Source organism: Lates calcarifer, linkage group LG8 (assembly GCF_001640805.2).
Source record: "Lates calcarifer isolate ASB-BC8 linkage group LG8, TLL_Latcal_v3, whole genome shotgun sequence".
NCBI classification, from domain to species: Eukaryota; Metazoa; Chordata; class Actinopteri; family Centropomidae; genus Lates; species Lates calcarifer.
In genome coordinates, this window is record NC_066840.1 from 22,555,929 (window position 1) to 22,579,465 (window position 23,537).

General features: G+C 40.0%; 1 protein-coding gene and 1 long non-coding RNA gene across 2 annotated transcripts in view; one reads left to right on the forward strand and one right to left on the reverse strand.

The window, feature by feature from the left end:
* LOC127142727 (uncharacterized) overlaps nt 1-23,537 on the forward strand; it is a 200,499-nt gene that overhangs the window by 110,942 nt on the left and 66,020 nt on the right. The window contains exons 4-5 of the long non-coding RNA XR_007813718.1: nt 18,750-18,806; nt 20,988-21,144. This is a non-coding gene — a long non-coding RNA (uncharacterized LOC127142727). The remainder of the gene's footprint in view (nt 1-18,749; nt 18,807-20,987; nt 21,145-23,537) is intronic.
* ankrd50 (ankyrin repeat domain 50) overlaps nt 21,685-23,537 on the reverse strand; it is a 35,338-nt gene continuing 33,485 nt past the window's right edge. Inside the window, exon 5 of the mRNA XM_018703018.2 lies at nt 21,685-23,443. The gene's annotated coding sequence lies outside the window, so the exon portion shown is untranslated. The remainder of the gene's footprint in view (nt 23,444-23,537) is intronic.

Here is a 23,537-nt window from a genome sequence, read left to right on the forward strand (position 1 = left end):
GAATTAATGAATTCATGCATCAAACTTTCTTATCAAGAGCAGAAAAAGGATTTAGGGGGGCTTTAAACAGGTTGAGAAGAGACTTTGATCTGTTTGATCAGGACACACTCTGAGCTTAGCATTTTAAGGCAAGAGATTCTTTTATGGGAGCATGAATTTAAAATCTGCTACATGATAAAAAGCAGTGCTGCAACTGCATGCTTCAAGTTTCGTCAAATAACATCAGCACCAGTCTTTTCTATTATAACGACAACTCCAGTGTGTCCTTGTAACTTGCGCTGCCATATGTGATTTCATTTTATTCTGCGCTGTACTGCAAAATCAGAAAAACATCTGGCCATTAGGTTTGATAACTGAGATGCAACTCAATCTGTTTCACCAATTTCCATTAATAAAATGAAAGTTTCATGAACAGTGCAGATTACTGCTGTCATCTTGAGTATGTTAGACATTTCTGGGAACAACCAAAGCGGCGTCAGAAATGGTCAAACTTCATTGTAGAAATGCATGGTTATAACACTGAATACAAGTAAAAAATGGCTCATTTTACATGAAGTATTTTCTGCAGAGTCTGCCTTTCTCTTCAGTGCATGGAGCCCTGTCCTGTCTTTGGAACAGCAGGCGACTGGGTGGAAAACAGACTACAAAGCATTACCAACCGGCTCCTGGCCAACAGCCTCCAGCACCCATGTCTGTTTCCCAACCCCCACCGCCATAATTGCAGGGCCCTTGCACCCTTCAACCAAAATGGCTTCCATCCACAAAGCTGCCGTTGGATTTCATGAGAGGGTTCAGTTGTGTAATGATGGAAGTAATCAGGAACAAGAGGGAGAAAAGAGGGAAAAGGGCAGGGCAACTGTAATCTCACTTGGAGAGTGAGATGAATTGAAGAAATCTAATAACGGATGGATGGATGGAAAAATGGATGGATAGATGATAGAAGCAGGGATGGAAGGATCATGGATGGATGGATGATTAAATGGATAGATAGGAAAAAAAGGCACCTGTGGGTGGACAGAAAGAAAGAAAAATGGATAGGAAATAGATGGATAGAAGGAAAGATAGTTTATAGAACGGGGGGATGGATGGATGATAGAAAAATACATCCACAGATAGATAGATAGATAGATAGATAGATAGATAGATAGATAGATAGTCTTCTCTGCACACCCACTGCAGACAGAGCACGTGCTGCAGACAAAGACAAATAGGAACCAGGAGCTTCCCACAGCTCGGGGTGGTGCTGGCCAGGCCCCCCCGCTGTGGCACCCCACTTTCCTGTCCGGAGCTAACTGACGCCGGGCGCTAACAAGTCAAGCCTCTCTTTCATCTGGGCCTTGAGGGGGGAGGTTGAGTGCTGGTGGAATTAGGGGGGAAGGGTGTGGGCGTGTGTGTGTGTGTGTGTGTGTGGGTGGAGGGTGAGAGGTTTAGGCAGCCTGGCTCACATCCGCTGATAGTCATGAAATATGTATAGACACCGTGCCTCAGCCGGGCCATAATTGATCAGACGACGCCATTAACCACGGCACATCCCAGTTTGGCTGCACCTGTGAACCTCACCCCCATCCTGATCCTCCATCCCCACCCCCGTCTTTAACGAGCCACGACGATCAGGCAGACAGAGAGAGAGAGGAAGAGGGAGATGAATGAACGAGACACGCCCAGACGCTCAGTCACAGCCAAAGTCATCATTTTGTGTCAACGTTAGCGTTCTGTCATTAGCATATTGTTGTGCTGCTTTTGTGCGGTCAAGCCTGGCTTCAGCAAATATTTGCAGGCGAGTAAATATTAAGTATACTATCATGTTTATGACAACACAATCAATATTGCAAAAATTAAACTGTCAGTCTACCTCTGCAGCCACACTTGTCTTTGTGGATGAATTGCTGTTTAAGCAGCTTCTCAGCTAACCTGTGATCAGTAACCTCAGTGACACGCTGCGAGGAAAAGGGCCACGTGGAAGACTTTCATTTCATTTACATCTTGAAGATTCACTGACATCTTTCACCCCAGAGTGACTGATTGTGCAAACACTGAGATGATGCTGCTTCAGTGTGTTTTTGCCTAGGGCCACTTCATCAAGCCTTGTTGATACTGATGGACATGTTGACTGTTATGAGGAGACAAGTTTTAAAAAAAAGACAGCTGGGGAATTAAACTAAAAGTTCATAGATAAAAACAGGGAGTCTTTGCAGTGGCATAAAAAAACTGATAAAGCAGTAAAAAACTATAAAAGGTATAAAGACTGATATAAAACTCTAATGCACAATGCGCCTCTGGAAATGACTCATCCACGTGTTTGGACATAATGTCATACAGTATTGACATTTCAATGCTAAATTATAGATTATTTCACAATGGCCGGCTGAATGATGGAGACAGTCTTGCTGCACAAAACAGTAAAGTCCTGTTCTTCTCAGGAAAGACTCAGCAAAACAGAAATCAATGATCAGTGGAGCGCGCAGATCAGTTCCTCCTTTCAGAGTCAGCTTGCGTGCTCATCAGATACAAGATGCAATACCAGTTATTGTCCTGAGGGAAATTCAATTTGCAAGGCCAGTAGAGAAAATAGTGCCCATCAAACAAAACAGTGGACTACACTGGACAGCAAATAACACACTGTCTTATCAACAGTGTTCAAAGTTTAAAGTTTATTACTTTACTCCAGTGACATACTGTAGAGTGTACAATATTTTCAGTGGCCACTAAATAAAATGAAATAAAATGGAGCACCCTCAAAAGTTCCTGATTTAATTGAGACCTTAAGACAGCTGATAGCTTTTTTCTTTTCTTGTAGGCATCACCTGCTAATACTCATACATCTGTCTCAAATTTCTGTAACACAAAACCTCTCAATATCACTTGACACACTGATCCACAAAGACAGAACAAAGGTGAAACTCCTTCAAAGGAAGAAGTTATTCTGTTTGTCTTCTTGTCAACAAATCCAATGAAAAGACCAAAAACAGAAATGTGTTTTCTGTCAGAACTTTTTGACTTCCTCTCTCTGTCTGTGGCACACAGTCCTAGGCCAAAACAAAATAGGTCACAAATATATAATTTAATTTAAGCAAAAAACAGCCGAGAACTATAGTTTCTGGACAACAATGGTGGCTCTATCATACATGCAATACTTGTTAGTATGATTAGCTTTGTGTTGAGGCAGGGTTGTGATAAGGTTTTATTGGAAGTAGTAGAAGGGAATGAGGGGAAGATGAAGTACAGGGCACAGGAAAGTGTGAGGGGAATGGTGCAGACTGGCTGGAGGTTACTGGGTCAGTGGTGTACCAGTAGATAAGCAGGCAAAGGCAGTGAGCATAGAGGTGGCACAACAGCAGAACTGGCACAGGAGATCACACTGAGGCACAGAGGTGACAAGAGGTTAGTAAACACAGAACTAGATTATCAGAATGAGCGGCTGAGAGTCTGAATACCACTGAGATGGCAGACATGGCGACGAATAAGAGGAGAGCTGGCAGGTGTGGATATGAGCCAGGTGACTGATGAGCTGAGCCGCGCCCCTGACACACATACACAGACAAACAAGGGAGGAGACAAAAGGAAAGACAGGGTGGAAAACAAGGAAACGCTGGGAAAACCTGGAGTCACAGGTGGAGCCTGGGATTTGCTGAGTTTAAAAAAATCACCTGAGTTATCATTTAAGACAAACATTCAGGATGATGAGTTTTCACATTCAGATATGTTAAGAAAATTAAATTTCTCCCCTTAGGATGGATCTTTAATTAAAATGTGGATTGTTAAAAGTCTATTCTTCTGATATTTTCTAAAGAGAGTCAGAGATTTTAAAAGCTTTTCTCACTAACTGCCTAATTATCTCATCATGCTGATTCACAAAAATACTCTAAATCCATCTCGAGACAGAAAATACAAACTGTTTACTAAAGAAGCTGGACTCACTAGTTTCACATGCTTTGCATATCTTTTGCCTTTATCATTAACTGGAAAATCTGTGTGTAAAATGGATGTTTTAAGTATTGACTTTTAGTTTTACAGAGAGAATGCAGGAAACCACGTTGAAGCTGTCCTTTAAGAGGCAGTTTACTAAGTCTCCAGTAGAATCATTTTCCAATAAATCATGAAGACTGGTGGATGGTCTGCGCTCAACACTTAGCACAAGGGATGAATGATCCTCCATTCACTCCAGTCTAGTGATTCTTTGTGTCTGTCCGGTGCAGATCATCTGTCTATAGCTTGTCAAATCAGCTGTTACCTTGAGCATGTGTGTGCAGAGGTAGCGGGGGATGGTAACTAAGGAAACCTGTGCAACACATTTGGACAACCACTGAGAAGATATTGATTGCCTAAGAAATTATTAAACCCCCAGGAGTGAAAAGAAGTTGTTGCTGTGCTGCAGGACTCCATTTTAGTGCTCTATGCCTTATTAATAATCAATGTAAATAACAGTCAACAGTTGGTAATTTTATGGAGAAAATAGGATTGGTACAAACGCCTAGTGTTTCTGGTGATAGTAGAGTTGCAAGGGCACACAAGATGGTTAGTTAATCTTGTACAACCGCTATTGTTTCTGAGCAGCTAGCTGAAAGCTAACATTAGAAGACAAGACCGAGTACAAATATAAAAGAAAGAGGAAAAGACAAATGATATTAGCAATAAGATATTCTTGTACAGTGTGTATAAAATTCCCTGTAGAGCTGCTGAAGAATAACAATAAAGGGGAATTTTGTACAGAAATTAGATGCCAACTTGATTTGTCTGACGTGAGCAGCTGAAGATAAACTTATGAATGCGCTTTTGAGCAAGGAATGTGGATTTTATCCCTCATCACTTCCATTGGAAATGGCGTTAGTAAGCTAATGGATCTCTTAATGGCCAGTGTGAGCGGGAGGAATGATAATGGAAAGAAAAACTTGTTGCTATGGTCACGTTTTTAAAGCAGACTTGGAAAAAATGGGAACCTATCCTTTAAACCCTCCTAAAGCCATATTTAGTGTATGACCAGTATAAAATTTTGATAATTGTCACCATGAATTCGTAACTTACGCCCTAAATTTCATCATTTTGTGCACAAAATAACAGTGTTAAGTTATTATAGAGGTGGAGGTGGAGGTTGTTAGGCGGTACTCGGCTCTGTTGGGATCAAGGACCACACACAGTGTTGGCAGCAGCTATGTTTCAGCACAGAGGTGTCCACAAATTTACTGCATTAATTCCCCTAGATTAATACTGTCATTATATTCATTCCATTTGTTCCCTGTACACTTTGCTTCTCATACAGTTTTAATACTACCTTGGGTATTGTCTCAGCACTCCTTTACTACTTGTCGACCTGCTTTGGCACCAATGTTGGGTTATGTAATGCAATGCAAATTAGACAGTTAAAGCTGGTTGTGGACAATCTGAATCATTTGCTTGGTTTTATTAGAGTTTTTCTCTCTTTTTTCACTTGATTCTGGCTGATGGACAATATGGTGTTATCTATGACATCCTGTAAATACATTTTACATAATAACAGACTGTGTCTGTCTCAGTAATAAAAGGACACACACACTTCTTATTTGTGGGCACAACTCATGAATTCAAGGCCTTGTGCGCTAGACTTATCAAAAACCTTTAGCCCTGATACCTGCTGGGCTCTCAGACGGTAGTGCCAGCTGTGGTTGTCAGAAGATTTGTGACTCAGCTGCAGAGCCCATTACAGAGATATATCTTTGAGCCATTCGATTTCCTACCTGATGAATCAATTACAGCATCAATCAATATGTTAGTCTCAGTTCTAACTGCAGCTCCACATTGAACCGTCTGTTCTGTGACAGTTGGTCGTGCAGTGAGCAAAGTGATCTTCTGATTTTCTGAGTGAGGCTCTCAGATTGTTGCTGCACACTTCATAGTCCCGTCTGATTACAAAGTGATTACAGGCTTCAGATTGCTCTCTTTTTGTTTATTAGTATTCTGGAGATTAAAGGCCGTCACTGAGCGCTTCCGTTCCTCTAATTTCAAATCCTCAGCCGTGAAATAAAACTTATTAAAAGTTTGATGTCTGCCTACAAATCATGACTGATTGATGACAAATGTTGTGAAGTTATCAGAGATCAGTTCACTTCAAGAAGGTTTCTCTCATGCATAGATATATGTAGCCTAATATGCATTAGCTCAAGGAAAATACATTTTTACCTATTGTTTAAACATGACAAGGTAAAAAAAAAGAGGGCTCTACCCTCTAAAAAAATTTTAGAGGGTAGAAAATAACCAGTAGAAAACAGCAACAAAGTACCAAGGAGCTGTATACAAAGAAGTGTTGTCTAACTTGCAGTTTAATTGCCCTACTGCACTGCACACGATGCCGGGAAGGAACAAAATATCTTTAATGAAAACAACACCATCTCCCCATGTAGTGTAACACAACACAAAATAGAACAGAGTATAAAAGAGAAACTAAATCTTTAAAACATACACCAACAGTGTAAGGATAAAGTAGGGTGACTGACCTCCAAGGTTGCATCAACCAAGCAGCTATAAAATGATAGCAATAATGATAAAATAAAAGTAAATAGAATAGACCAAGTTTACTATAGCTATGAATGATGTGTAGCAGTTAGCTGTCAATTAGCAACAGTCAGATTTTTCACTTTCTTTTTATGTTGTGTTAATCGTGTTTTTTACATAACTGAGACTCATTCACTTCTGGTCAGTTGATACAAAGCAGGGCTGTTGTGTTCCAGGCTTCAGGTCCAAACTCGAGACTTGGACTTAAAGTCCTCCATTTTTTATTCAAGTCTGACTCTAGTTTAAGTGGAAAACACCTTTAAATCTTACAGACTAATAAAAGTCCTGCACTTCCTCTCAAGGAAACATACACCTTTGAAAGCTACAGGGTGATAACCCAGTACCTGGAGTGTAACTGTACTCAGAGTTGTCACATAACAGGAAGAGGATGCAGGCAGTAGAATCTGTCAGTACTGCACTGTCAATAGGGAGCTTCACAGAGGGAGAGATAGAGATGGGGGTTGATGTGTCCTGTAATGACTTCCTGTGGTAGTACAAGGCCAGCTGAATGTCGTCGTTGTCTCTCAGGATGCTGCATAACCTACTCATCTTGTTGTACAATGTGACCTATATTCTTTTGTACCCGCTACTGCCAAGTCCCCTCATGCCAGGAGGAAACACAATGGTAAAGGTGCAATGAATCAAACAAGGACACATTGTAAGACAGACATGAAGCCCCTACACAGGTCACTGAGTTGAATAAATGAGGTGAGTGAGTGAGTGATCCTGGTCCAGTGGGTTTGCTGTGCACGGCACACTGACTCCTAACAGACACTATAGGCATGGATAGGCTATAAGAATGAATATGTGAGTTACTTACTCTGTCCATGAGATACTTACTTAAATACTTCATATTTAAGTAAGTAGAAGTGGATATTTTTGCAGGAGATAAGTTGCATATAAATGCAGATTGTAGTTTTAAAGAAGAAAAAAAATGTAGCTAGCTTAATGAAGTTCACATTGTCTCTCTGAAGGTGTAAAGACTGGAATTTCAATTGCGATTTAGGGCATTTTTTTCTCTATTCATTGTCCAGTTCTGACATTTCATTGACCCATGTCTCATTAATTCTCTGTCGTTCACCATTCATTTGCCCTCCATGCAAGCTGAGCAGTAAATTGCTGCAGGGGCGTTGATGTGCAAGAAGAGCCGGCTGTCTTAATGGGGGACTTGAGTGGGTGGTCTGCTCTCTGAGGGCCTTCTGCAGCCCCTTACCTTGCTGTAATGACTCATTCAGTTCAGCTTAGTCACCGTGCTCTTTGCAGGGTTTTTGCATGGTATTGAAACATGTTGCAAAATTGCCAAAATGGGCTTTTAGTCTCTTTTCTGTGCCTTTTATCATGATCTCAAAAAGTAGTTATTAACAATCTGCCAGGAAGATTACGACTATCTGGAAATGATCTTGTAGCTTTTTGGTGCAATTACACCTGATTTTTGAGGAAGATGGATATGATTTTCATCTCAGTCAATGGCCTTAAATCTGTGCTGGTGCAGCCTGAAACCTTGGTATCTGTTCACTAAAGAGGCCAGGGGAGTGAAAGTTTCCTCCTGACTTTTGTCAAGGGACCAGTCCCTTTTTTTTTGCCAATGTAATCATTTATTGTCTCGAGTACGACAGACCTTGCGGCCAAAAGATCCCAGGAAGATCTAAATACAATAGGCAATGTATCCCACGTGTCTGGACAGGGTTTGACAGCTCCAAAAACAAACTCAGGTGAGCATTTTCTGATCTGCTCACCCTGTGGTTAAAGGATAATCCAACCTGATTCTGTTTCTTTCTGTCAACAGATCCTGTAAAAAGACCAAAACAAACAATGCAGAGTCCTTCTCTCAGTACTGTCCCTGTCCTGTCTGTGCAAAACCAACTCCTTCTAATGTGTCGTCATTGTGTTGAAATGGTACGCCACTTTCAGGGACATTTTGTGTGTCGTATCTACACATTTTAAGCTTCTGCATGTCATTTAATGGCGTGCAGTCCTACAGTCATTTAGCACCATTTTGTTTAGGGATAAAGTTCGGGGGAGGGTTAGGGATTGGTCAGTGCAGAAATGATTTGGCATGAAATGATGTGAAAAAGCAAAAAATGCATAGTGATAACGCACAAAATATCAGGCTGTTCCTTCAGATATAAATCAGGGTTCAGGAAAAAGCCAAAAAACGAGAAGAATCAAAACATTTAGCAAAAAGGACCAGATAGCCAAAGCATAAATATCACATTTAGTGACATTACGATCTGGTGATGAGTGGTGTGAAGATCAGGGTTTAAGTACTGCAGGTCTGAGGAAGTAATTAGGAGCAGGTGAAACAAACACACATGCAGAGACAGAGAGAGATACAGACAATGGAAGGGGAAACAGGAAACAAAGAGAAGAGGGGAAACAACCCACAGCCATGGCTGAGACCATGACATATTTATGTGTTTTTGGACAAAACTTAAGCTCTATGGGCACAGAGGAATCAGATAAACCTGGCTGTGGATACACAAACAGGAATACTTGTGTCACTTTTTGGTCTTTTCAATGGGTTTGTGGCATTAAGAAAAACATAGTATATCATCAGACTTATGCTTTAAAACTACTTAAGTAAGGTTAGGTAACGACAGTGGTCTTGGTTGAGGGCAGGGGAACCTTACTGGTTAGAAAAAAATCCAAGCTGGCTGTTGGTAGAAGACAGGGCATAAATTGTGGTCTTCAGTGTCTAAAATGCTTTGTAAACCCATCCATACAGACTCCATAAGACCTTTTTTTTTGCAGTCGTGCAAAGTATGTCATGCTCTCTCTGCCTTTGCAACTACCAGAGAACAAACATTATTCACATCCCTACAAGAGGTTGTTTGTTAGGGAACATAAACGTTGATCATCTCACCAGTAAAAACAAACCGATGCTTCAGTGTTTACTGATCTTATTTACTTAGATATCATCTGACATTTCAGCTGACAGTTAACTGTTAGTGAAGGCTGAAACTTGAAATGTTATACTGTTATACTGTGCTTTGGAGTCAACTGACACTTCCAGCTGCTTTAGGTGCTTAAACTTCAACTGCCCATTCAGTATCTCTTGTGCAAACATTTAACATTTTAAGACAAATTTAGCCTCTTCCAGTTTCATAACGTCTGCTGCATGTGTGTTTCACTGTCACACTGTTCTTCAACTTTAAGTCCTAATTGTGTTACTACTGTATATCACATGCTGTGTCTGCAGCAAGGCAGCCGAGACTGACAGATGTGCATTTATTTTGTTTGGCAAATTAGGCGCTTCTCGTTCTGAATTAGATTACAATCAGTCGAACACCCAGTATTTCACGTTGCATATACCATGACACTGTTGTTCTACCTAAATCTGCTAAACATTGTTTACTCATACAAGTGTACTGATGAAAATAGCAACGTCTCTTTCAGTGTAACATGCAATTATACAGCGATTTTCTTGGATATGCTGCTTGTTTACTGCACTGCATGTTTGAGAGCTACAACAAACACTGGGTTTACTCAGGCTTTGCAGAGCACCAGTTAAGGAGTCATCTTTGCTTAAGGAATAAATGTTTTTGAGTTTAAAAGCTGCTGCTGAGACAAACTAATTAGGGTTTATTAGCACTGTAAAGTCTTCCAGTTTACAGTAATATGTACCTGTAAGGTGAAATCATTTCTCTTTGCCCAAAGAAAATCCATTTGGAAAGTAGACTATATTTTCCATAAAGAAGAGACATAGATTTTAATATTTAATAAGTGATTAAATTACTTTGTATGTGGGAGACTTTTTTTGAGACAGTGTGTGTTCATTTCTCTCACTTGCATAATATTTCCACTGCCAAAACTCAGTTTAATAAAATGAACACCAGCAATAACTTCAGCTTGCAGACTTATTGAGGAATTAATCCTCGAGCTATTTGATAAAGCCATGCAGTGTATTAATTATAGGTTTGTTTCTCTCTCAAGAAAAGCTCTGAGGTATTTTTAGTAACTCTGTAAAATCTTCTTGACTTGGGGAAACAAGAAATAACAAGGAAGAAACAAAATTATTTCTGAAACTGATTTGCGTTGCACCTAATACTATATCAGTGGCTATTCTCGCAAGTAGGAACATTTTCAAGCTTTTCATCTGAAGACCTTCACTTTTAGGACAGTGTTTTCTGCTATCAATGATACCAAAGCTTGACATCCATTCCAGGAGACACCCTGGGCTGCCTCCTCCTCCAAACCTCTCTGACTCTACATCATTGGCCTAAACAGATAGGAAATGAAGGGCAGGATCTTGCCTGTAGTTTCATTTATATGGTAATCTGTCTGTGGACCTTGGTTGGGATTTTGAGTGATTCCAGCATAAGGTTTGGTAATGCATTCAGCTGGACATATTCTGACAGCAGTGGAAAGCCTATACATCCTTGTAGCACAGAGGCAATCTGTCATTTGCGATGTTTGGCAGCATGTCGGACCTCCAGACTCCATAACAGTTCCATTTATTTAGAGGACTACCTGTAAAATATCTGTTGAATATAGAACAGTTGAGCAGCTGAGGTTAACTTTTGTCATAAATCCAGAAGACAAAGTGGGAATTTGCCTGTGTGTGATTGACTGTACTTTCTTTCCATTCAGCAACTTGCAAACTGTAAATGGCAAATGTGGGGAAGAAAGAAGGAAATGAGAGATTTTTCACCAGCCCACTAATTCAAAGGCATGCCTGTTGAAAGCCATGGAAAGAGTGGTATGATAGATGGAAGTTCGTGTCTGACAGTAGAGGAGAAAAGGGTTTTGGATTGTGCTGTTTGCTCTGAAAACGCTGCATATTTTAAAAAGCTTTCTTTGCTAAACAGGAACTGGGGCTTTTTTTTTTTCTATCTATCTGTCTGCCCATACAGTATGATAATCTAGCACTTAACATTAAAATGTCAGTACTGTTTATGTCGATGCATATGAGTCATTTCCAAAATATGTTTTTGCGTTAGCTTATTATTGCTCCTTTTTACTTTATCTGTAGTTTTTATGCTAGCAGCAAAAATTGAAAGTGTTTATCTATTGACCTTTCTCTTGATATTTTTGTTGTTTTATTCACCGAAATCTGTGACAGCTGTATCCACATTCAAAAAACTGATTTAAAACACAGACAAATCAAGAGTCTGCAGCTATGCTTACGGCCCTTTGAGGCTATACTAGGGCACAATGGTGCTTTGAGCTACACACTAACATTGCTGATTACTAACATAATCAGCATCTTAGCACCTATGTTAATAGGGTGTATTGTTTACCATATTCACCATCTTAATTTAGCCTGTTGGCATGCTAATAAAAAACAACAAAAACAAAAATGTGAACCTCATGGTAGCACTAGAGGAGGGCCAGGGGTTCACCAAAGTCATTAGGAGTTGTCCTCTGCCAACCATAAATATATGTTCCAAATCCAAACCAAATAATTGTTGAGATGTTTCAGTCTGGACCAAACTGGTGTAGCAGCCAATTAGAGAGAAAAACAGACATAAGACAATAACTAAATATGCCTTCTGCTGTTGATGTAGTCCTCTTCTCAACCAATTACAAGCAAATATGTTTTGACCAGTAATTTGTGTGAGATGCATTATGTCAAAATCTTGCAGTATAACTGAGATATCTTAGCCAACTAACTAATGAAATGAATCCACAGTCCACCCCCAATTTTGGAGGGCAACTGAGTTCAAAAAAGTCTAACCATGCATGAGAGCATCCTGGCTTTACCACAACAGGGAGGAACGCTTAGATCTCCTCTTGCCACATTGCAGATCAGTCCCTCCCTCTCCCCCACCAGTTCTTCTTGGGTCATTCATGGACAGACTCTCCCCTGGCCGGCTGCCATGGTTCCTAATGAGGTCAGACTCCTGTTCGGCTGTCCTGATCAACAATATGTGTGTCACTACATGCATGTGTATGGGAGACACGGGGATAAAGCAAGCAAGACAAAAGAGGCTCACAAAGAGATAGAGTGAGTGTGTGGCTTTGAGGGAGAGAAAGAAAGTGTGTTGGAGGTGTTCTCTCTTGACCTGGAATAGGGTTAGTGCTAATGAGGAGAGAGGCTGACAGAGAACTGTGAGGAAGTTTAGGGTTGCCAGGTCAGGCCTAATTCACATTTACGGGAGCCCAGATTTGAAGTGTCATGCACTGGTTGTGCTGAATAGCAGCTACAGCTTTCAAGGTTTGGTGTCACACACAAAAGCTTGGCCAGTGATTTGAATGGTGGTAAGTGAATGTCGACAAGAACAGACACTCCAGCCAGCAACCATTACTAATACTGTAGCAACTGTGTAGCAACTTGGAGTTTCAGTTATGCAAATGTGTCTCTGAGGTAAACACAAGACTAAAAGTCTGCCATGCTAGCAAAGCTCCAATCCTCACTGCACAGCAGAAAATGAAATCATGGAGCAGAGAGAGAAAACTCTGCTATTCCTAGATATTTACCTAGGTCCTTTAAGTGATGGCAGCATGCTAACATGCTCACATTTAGCAGTTATAATGTTGACCATGTCCACCATTTTAGTTTAGTGTGCTAGCATGCTAACACTTGCTAATTAGCAGTAAACACAATTTGAATGTTAGCGTGACATGTTAAAGTGCATGTGAACAGGTATTGGATGGTGTCCAGCGTAAGTCCAATATTCACGCTAATGCTCGTCACATGCTAGTCACTAGCTTTTTCCATCTGCTCTTTGGTGCTGGGCTGATAGCATACAGTGGGTTTATTAGAGCTTTTTCACCTGAAATTAACGTTAACAAGGAGAGTGACGAGTTAACCGAAATGGTAAAGTTACATCATCTGAAATAAAAGATGGTAAAATGCCCCACAGAGTTGAGGCAAGCTGTAGAGCTGGGCAATAACTCTCTGTGGGTTTGTTGCTATGAGCAACCCTTTTCCCGCCATTCCATTTTTAATATAAAACATTGATTGCAGCTTTAGTTACTGTGTTAAATTTCTCACAGTTTGCATGTGAACATGCTAACATTTAGTATGTTACAGCTGAGTGTAAAGGTCATTGCTAGTTGTTGATTTGTCCTGTCATGAAGTGGAAATTGTACCAAATTCCATGTATATTCAATAGTTGTTGAAATATTTCACACTAAGGTTTTGGAAAGATGGTGGACTGGCCAGCATTACCATCCCTGGAGAAGTAGTGTGGCTAATCTCACTGGTTGAGTTCAGTTTCAACATTTGGAGCCATGGAAAAACTGTTTTTCTTGCAACCCAAGTGCTGGCGATTTTCCCCCACAGAGTGATTTCCTTTAATCTTATTGCATCATTGCAGTGTTAGATGAATAAAATTGATATATTTGTCCCAAAGCTGACACCTGGAATCTGATCCCTCACTTTCCAACTGTATTGTGGTGTTTACCCAGTGAAAACGGATATCCAGTAAGGTCTTGAGACTGCTGATTAACATCTGCTACAAAAGTCAAATCAGGTCAAATCTGTTAAGCACTCTTGACAAAACAAATTTAAATACTGGCAGAAGCGAGATGGAGCAAACAGATCGCAAAATTGAAGCCAAGAGGGCAGAGCCTATGCCAGTTTTTTTCATGTGTTAATGTGCAAAACGCCACTGAACAGCATCCATGTGATATTGTGTGGCATCTGAGTCTTAGCCTGACTTGTCATTTCAATATTTCTCTCCCTTAGTTTGTGCGTCAGTGAAACTCTGAGAATGTCTTTGTTTCTTCTCTACTGTTCTCCATCTGTCCCCGGGCCCCGTTACACCCAAGACTTTGATTCAGTCGACAAACGGTGTGTGTGCAGCAGCAGCAGCAGCAGCAGTAACAGCAGCAGCAGCAGCAGTAGAGCAGGGTTTTATCCTGAGATGAACTCTGCAGCAGCCATGGTGAGGGCTGTTCAGTGCTGACGGAGGGAAGAAACAAGAGGGAGGGAGGGCAAAAGGCAGGGAAGGGCAAAAAACAGACAAAGAGGGAAAAGCGAGAAAGAAGGTGGACATGACAAATAAGAGGAAGAGGAAAAGTCTAAAAGAGATAGAGAGGAAAATGAAAAGCCGGAGAGAGAAACTCCACTGCGACAATAAACAACATGAGTGAGTGACATGAGAAGAGAGAGAATGAGCCATGAAGAGGCAGAGCATCAGGAAAACAGCGAGACAGACAAGAGAAAAGCAGGAAAATGAGTGGAAAAAAATGGGTTCAGTGAGAGGGTGACAAAGCCAAGAAAAGAGACAGGGGCAGGAAAAACAAGAGGCAAACAAGCAAAGAATGAAGAATCACAGAGGATGGGGGCATGGAAAGGGAAAAAAGAGGGGGAATGACAGAGCAGGAAAGAGAGATAAATCAAAATGAAGAGGTAGAGGTTAGGAGAACAGCAGTGAATAGGGAGAGAACGAATGACAGGAAGAAACACAAAGACTCAAAGCAAAGTAAGAAAGAAATGAAAAAAATAAAGGAAACAGCCAAGAAGAGAGACAGAGCCAGGGAGCAAGAAAGAGAGAGGGAGTGAGAGACGGAGAGAGAACCTTTGCCAACACTGTGAAATTTCCTCAACTCCTGGCGATAATAGCTCTGCATAATAAGCCGATTTAGCAGCTCAGTACCAATAAAACACCCAGGTGGTGCTCACTTTTCCCAGCTTGATGGGCAAAAGCTGTGTTTGAAGCAAAATGTGCTTCTCATCTGCTTCTGTTTGTGCTGTACTCATAATGCTCAGATACAGTAAAACCAGGAAGGAAGGGGCTGGGGGGGGTTCAATGATGATTCCAGCTTAGATAAAAATTTACATTGTGGAGCTGTGTTCAGTGATTTCTCTGTTTAATACAGTAGGACACAACATGATGTTGAAATGCTCTACAGAGACTTTGATAATGCTACATGTAAGTGGTTCAGAAATTCCCTTTCAAACTGATTTGCAGAGGAGTTTCACAAGGTTCAATCTTAGGTCCTGTTCTTTTCAGAATCTGTTACTGATTGTTGATTAAACTTGTATGCAGTGACACTATATTATTGCACAAATGGGGACACGAATGAAAGTGCACTTATTACACTAGAGCAGGCTTTTGTAAATGTATATATATTATTATATGAGGAGTAAAAGTTCATACTTCTACTAAAAATTGAAAAGAATAGAAAACAAGTGCAATTACTGTTTTTTTATATACATAAACAAAGTATGAGACTAAAAAGGTAGAAAACTGTTCCAGTCTAAATATATCCCAATTCTTTAAATTAAATTAGTGGTGATTTGAGCTATGCTAATCTTGGGCAGGTATGTCCACTGTCTAAATATAGCTTGTTAGCATACTAACATTTTGTAAATAGCTTGAAACGCAAAGAACTGATATAGATATTTTGTCATAAATCAAAGCGTTGGATGATTATTTTTGACCTGATGATGGCGCTAGGTGAAAAGTCAGTTCAAATTATTGCAGTTTATCTTGTAGGAACACAAATGTCTGAACCTAATTTCAAAATGGTGGATTCAGTGAATCATTAAAAGCAGTAGCACACATCAGCTGAGATCCATTACTGCATGTACCATGTTTTTGTGTCAGTCTATCTAGTAAAGATACTGATTCATTTCATTGGATAACTGACAGTTTTGACCTGTAGGTGGCCGGGATAAAAAGATCACCAATACAGTAGGATTCATCCTTCAGGACCTTTATATCTGGACTAGATTCTGTGCAACCATCCATTCAACAAAAGTGGTACAACTAACTGACACTGCATCCCTAGAGAGCCGTGCTGCTAGCGATGCTCTAAAACTATAAAATGGACATTTCAGTTTCATGGGCATAAGCAAAGCCACTTACTGTTCATTTATAAAGCCTTTCATGAAAAACTACATACAGTACTGTATCCCACCACACTCCTTAAGTTCTAAAATTCATTGTGACGCTGCCAAACCCTGTGCAGCTCTCTTTTGGAAATTCCTAGGATTAAGACAAACCTTGGAAAATCAGCTTTTAGTAACTTTGTACCTTAGCAATGGAATAACAATCATAACACTATTGGACTTGGCACACTTGGTTACTCAGGATTTGGTTCGGTCATTGAAACATTGCCACAAGCTCAATGTGTCTGGTTTGATTTTTAGTTCTCTGTTTTACTCGTGAACTTTATATCTTAACCATATAACTTTTTATGTTGTGTGCAATATTTAGTCAGGATTTTTTTTTAAATCTTGTAATAGCATCTAGTTTTGCCTGGTAAACAGGACACTCCTGAAAAAGAGAGCTTGCCCTCTGTGTGTTTTCCCTGTATATATTTAAAGCTTTCAATTCCCAGCTGCTTCTTACAGATTCCATCCTCCCACATGGCATTTCTGTCAGGGGCAAACCTTGTAACTCCCAACAGGGGTGGACTGGAGGATTATATGCTTCATAGGTTGGGAAAATTCTCTGACCTCTTGGGCTTACGAAACCTTTTCAGAAACACTTACTGCTCTCAAAACTGATTTGTCTTTGAGCTGTAAACAAAGCAGTTTTTATTATTTCCTCTATAGCTGACATTTTGGAGATACAAGGTTTGCATCTAAGAGCGACTGTGATGGAAAGAAAGCATGGAGCTATGAAATACTGAGCTCTCTGATTTTCTGGCAGCTGCCTTTGTCTCACACCAGAATATCTCAGTCTGTGGAGCTACAGGCCTTTCATTGTGTTAAGCTCTAGTCCATTTATTGTCCTTGGCTTCAGCCATAATGATTAATGATGCATAGTATGACGGTGCACTATAGCCAATTCACCCCCACTCAAAAAAGACTGGTGCTTCAGTGTTGTGTCTCCCTGGAGACAGACATTTTGACTTCAGATTTTACAGACAGGTGTGTTAATTATCCTATTCAGTGTTTAGTGAAAGTGGAACACCTGTGTGCATGTTGGGCCACTGTGTTGAGCTTCAAAGAAGAAAGCAGGTTTTCCACAGAGAGTTGATGAAAGCTTTTCATCCACGCTGCTTGATGAGAGACCGTAGGGATTATGTAAACAGGCAACAAAGAGGAATACAGTATGTATAATCTCTCATTCTCCAGCTTTGTTGGCCATGAGTTGATGCATTGTTGTTGAGCAGAGACTCCTTTCAAAGATGTTTTTAAGCACAGGCTTTTTTCCCCTCCAAATTTTGAATTCAACTTTTGAGTTGATGCTTCACTGCAGCAGATAGTAAGATATAATTATAAAAAACGTCTTTGAAATTCTTCCTTTTGTAAAATTTGCATTCATAAAAGTGTATTCAGTATTTTAGATAGCATGAATAAGCACAAGCAGCTCTGTTAAGCCATGTTTTAAATGCTTGACTCCAGAAACGGCCGATGAATACCCCAGTCTCCACCTGCTGTACCACACTGACACAAATCCAGACCAGAACGACCTTGTTCAACTCAAAGGCTCCGTGCTTGAACTGTTGCCAGTAAAGAGTATAAAATTCAGCAGGCCTGGATGTCACAACAGCATCTGAAACCAACTTTGTGATTACCGCTTGTTGGCATTGTTGGAGTCCAAAAGTTTATAGGAGCTATAACTAAGATTTATACAACCCCTGAGCACAAAGTGATCATAATGTATCTGCAAGGGAATGATGGGGTTTTAGATCAATACCAATGACTCAGTGACTACTTGAGGAGGATCAGAGATTTCTGGCTTTCAGACTCACTTTAGAGGTTGTGGGAACTTAAACTAAAGTTACAAATGTAACTGTGGTTCTGTGAATTATGGCTGATGTCGAGAACGTCATTGATTGTTTATAGGAGAAAGTGAATGGAAAACAAGCCTGAAAGAGTTGAAAGAGTTACTGATTACTTGGTAATTTCTTCACTCTGCAGTGGCTGGGAAGTGACCATCACAGAGAAACTACATACTCATTTACTGTCTGTCCCCACACTCTCACCTGTCTGGTAAAGGTTAAAATACCAAAGAATTGTTGCTAAAAAAAAAAAAAAAAAAAAAAAAAAGAATTGGGGAACAATCCACAGTCCTTGTTCCATGCAAAATGTGGTTTAAAGTTCAGCCGAGTGGAAGAAAAGAAAGAAACTTGTGCACTGTCTATGGCTTGTACCCACTTTATTAACAAGGCTTCAGTCCTCAGACCTTAGACAAACTTTTCTTTTGTATGACCTTTGCCTAATGAAGTTCTGAGGACCAAAGGTTTTGATCCTACACACCTGTCTGGTGTGCAAGACTACACAAGCCTCTGTTAGCATTTCATCCATGAAGGCTCAAAACAAAAGACTAATGTTGAAGCAATATTGTTATTCACTTTTTTTCTTCTGCTTACTGCAGGTCACATAGCCATGCCAGAGAGCTGGTGATGTTGCAGTACATTCATCAATGGAAAAGGTTAGTAACTGTGGAGTGTTAATGAAAAATCTCTTAAAGCAATCTCATGTAACTCAAATAGCAGCTGAGTTCAGCTTTTCACTGGGTAGAGAATCGATGTGCTGGTTCTTCTCTCAGAAGTTACATAGTCTTACTTAAAGGGCAGCTGCTTGGTACAAATTGTGTATATGTGAAGCAGCTTTTTTCTAATAACAGATGAGGTCAACAAAAGTCTTTCCTGGACAAATTAAGGTTAGAAACAGCATTTCTAAAGAGGGGAAACAATGACAACACTGTAACTTCTAAATGATGTCAAACATAATACTTATTAAATGTAGCAGTGAATGTATTTAAAGCCTCTCTCAAAGTCATTGGACCTCCAACTGCAACATGAATTTCCATTCAAAGTACTTAAATTGCAGCCGTTTCCTCTGCAGAATTGTCATGTAATTGCTGTGAGTTTGGAAAGAAATTCACCTTTTTTTCATCTCACAGTTTGAACAACGCTCCTACACCGGCTACTCCAGTCAATCTAATTTGAAACCTGGTATGATGAAGGGCTCTGCATGGCTGCACAAAAAAATGGATGGACAGATTTAAATACCCTTTTGTAAAAATTTCTTCATGAGTCTGCCACTTGGCTGCCTCCTCACCAAATCGCTGCTGGCATTGATCCGCAGAAGTTGACTATTTATGCTTGTACAGATGCCAGTTTCCCAGCACAGCAATTAACATTTAGAGAATAAAATGGTCTGACAAGATGTACTCTTAAACACTTGAGGGAGTTGCAGAATGGGTCAATTTTGCAAATGAAAACAGATGAAAACAGATGTGTCAAAAGAAACTGACAGCTGTGTTCATCTAAGTTAATTGGTTACTGCTCTGTGGTGGTGATTCCGCTTTTTAATTACAGTGTATAATCAGGGTTAGGATCAAGAAAGAAAAATGCATGAAAACAGTCATCTCCCCACAGAAACAAGATTTTTTGGAGCACACATGCTCTTTGTGCTCAGTCATACCAAAGTGACATGACTGAGGATACATGCATATTTCTTTTCATCTTTTGGCCAACTCAGCTTGCGTTGTCCACCAACTGAAAATAAAGGGTTTTGAAAACCTCCTCTAGTATCTCCTAATGCTGAGAATACAGGTCTCACACTGCAGGCATGTCAAAAAGACTAATATATCACTGTCTTGAGACAACATCTGCACTGTGATCAGCTATACTGAGACACAGCATGTGTGATCACAGAGAGAGTTATCTGGAAGCAAGACGCTAAACGCACATGCCCTGCCAGACAGCAAAGAAATCTTTTTTAGTGTTTGCATTCTTGTGAAGTTCTTTCTTCCCATGGCAAGCTGGGAAAAATGTTCCACACAAGGACACAAGAATCAACAGCATTTTTTGATTTGATAATTACCTTGAGCATATGCATGCAGGTTTTCGGCGCAATAAAACAACTAAACAGCTGATTTCACTCAGTGGTTTCTGTTGTCTTGCAATAAAAAAGGGCCTATCAGAGGAATCATCTGCTCAAGTGTTTTTCTGGAATAAAAACCTGCACGCACATGGCTCACGATGGCACATGGATGGAGGCCATTGAGTTTAAAGTTGCTTCTGGAAGGAGTCGGCCGCAACTGTCGCCATGTTGTGTATATTGCGTGGGAGCTTGTTAGCACTGTATCCAAAACAAGGGCATGGGTGGAGAAGAACCAGATGTGGCCACTGGCAGATGGTTCACGAGGAGATTCTCCAAGCTTGGACAGTGCTTACTACATGACATCAGTTCCAGATGGTTTACTCATTAACACCCCCCCTCTCAAAAACATACAGAAAGCCTGTGCTGAAGGTCCAAAAGTCTAAATACCACTTCAGCTGCTCTGTGGCTCTTTCGGTCATGAAATGTTGGGTGAAGGAAACTAAGCCTAATTAGTCAGTGTAACTACTTTGTCCAATCCTCACTCCCTGGGCCAAAGGCTAAAATGCTGTTCATTCAGTTAAATTCATTTGAAACACAGCTTAAGTTCTATAATGCTGTTCATTTATTTTGAATTGAAATAACTTCTAAGGATGAATCCTAATGTCGACCAAGGAATCCAGTTCCTGTTACTGTTATTATATAAAGTGTAATTTTGTAATGATTTCATAAAGATTTGGATTCAAATTAAACAAACCCTCTCTGTGTTTGATTTCTCTTGCAGCTCCCGTTTAACTGAGATGAACTGAGTGAACTGGAGTGAGGGGGGGGGCAGCGATAGCACTTGGCACGCTTGCCTGTTCCACTTCAGCTTGATCCATGTGTTGTGATGCCTGCAGTGTCCTGGTTTGGCCCTCCACCGCCGAATGACCAACAGTGAAGTAGGTATTAACAGCATAGCCTGTGGTTTTTTGCAGCCTCAATACAGAGGGGGGAACTTTAGTGAATAAAAAGGCTTTTGAATTCAAAGAAAACAAGAGCTAACTATTATAGGAATGGATATCTGTGAGAAAAAATAATCACTGTCGGTGCAAATTTGTCATTTTCTGGTAGTTGCGATTCCCCTTTCAATCACCTATCTGGCTTTTTTTTTGCTATTTTATTACCCATCTTCCAAAAATGCAGACTTCTTTTGAGTTAATGGAGCATCAATGCTAACACAAGCTTTTCTGTCCTAGACATATCAATCAGTTGGAACCAGCCTTGAATTTAGACAAGGATTTGGCACTTCAGCTAGGAAAGGACTGGAAGTTAAAAATCACCTTCTGTAAACCTTCACATACCAGACATGTTACTTTAAATGTCTTCATGCTGCTATAATGAGAAGTAATTGGACTGCTGTAAGATTAGATTACTGCGTTCCTCAGATCTATGTATTTTGCTTATATCCAGCCTCTGTATATGAATAAATATGCAACAGATTTCTTTTTCAGCAGTAAAGCAAATATGTTTATTAAGCACTTTAATATACATCAGAAAATTCCACTTCATATAATACAGGAATTCTTTTTAACTGAAAGTTGAATGTACATGGGAAGCTATTTACAATCCAATCACTGACAGTCAAATCAAAGATGACAGACAAAACACAGTCAAGACAAACAAGATAACTGCTTAATAAGACTATACAGTATGTTTTCCAACACTGTTTCTAGACCCGATCCTGCCTTGAATCCTTCCATTGACCCTTCATGGCATACTTTTGAGCTACTGTAGTACTGAAGAGCTGAGAGCTTTCACTAGGGCTTATAAGTGTTTGTGCATGCGATAGGTTTCTACTACCCCCCGATCCCAGTTCTTGGCGAAAAATAGCTCACTGTTAACATTATGAAAAGCCTGCAAAAAATATGACACAGCCTATAAACGCTAACGCAGCTCCACACAGTTCATGAGAAACAGATGTTTCAGTTCCCTCAGCGTCACAGTCGAGCACCTCCTCCCCTCCTTCTCCCGCGGGGGTTAAGACCTGTTGAACTGATATTGAGCTTCTCACAGGGAGGAGGTGGGACAGAGTATGTTGTTTCAACTTTGGCTTTACAACTCTGCATTTCAAACAATATCAAAGACAGCTACAAGTTGTCGTAATGGCTGAACCGTTTTGTGTCATGCCCCTGAAAAATCCACCAGGAATTACAGAAAATTAACCACATGACAATAAGGAAACAAAGCTTGGATTTTGTTTCTTGCATTGCAGTAGGTTATACATGTAACTCTGCGGACAAATGCATCACTGCTGTCACTTGAAATCGCTGCGTTTAGCACCAAACTTCTGTTGACGGTACACAATGGGTTATTTAAATATTTTTATGCACACAAAAACATAACACACAAACAACTCAAAAATCCCATAGGGACAAAATGAACTCGTTTTTTGTTTTTGTTTTGTTTTGTTTTTTTTACATTTTCACTGAACCTCTCTCTTTCTTAGATATTTGTAATAATACACAAATGCACAAAGCCAACAAAACTGGGAGTCCAAAATAACTGCAGGCAACTTCTGAACACAGCACCATGGTAGAGCGTAATGCAACACAAAATGCAGCAAAAGTGGCTTTTTTCCAAAAATAAATATGCTTGTATATACTTGTGAAGTAAATTGCCATAGCTATTAACATATTACACACAACATAGGTTTAGCACACTGATCAAGGTTAACACAGATTATTTGGGGTCTCTAGAAAGGCAGACTATCAATGCGCTTAAGTTCATACCATGGCATCAGTTACTGTTATGTCCTCTGGTTTGTGACAATGTACTCAGTGTTACATTGCTGTCAGTGTGAAAAAAAAAACAGATAGACAGAACATAATATAAAATAATTAAAAAAGCATTGGTATGTTTCTATCAAACAATTACTTTGATAAAACATGGATGGGATACAAAGTGAATAGAACAAATGCATGTCTGTCATTTTACTCTTTTAAAAGTGCATACACTGTTTATTAAATAGCATTACATTAAATTAAAATGATAGTTTGCATGAATACATGGAGAAGGCTGTAACAGATGTAGGCACATCGAAGTATCAGTTCACATAAGCCTTAGGCAGCAATCTTCCCTAGGTATTATTTTTGAGGTCTCCCACTGATGAACAAAAAAAAGTATTTTTAATGCAGATGAAAACAGTTGCTTTGGCACATTCCCTCCAATGGTCTGCATGACGAATGGCATTCAAGACATCTGAAACAGTATAGGAATGATTTGGGTTAATGTTTTGTTTGGGAGGAACAAGTCTGATTATCCAGATTAAGGCATTGTTCATGCAAATCTGATT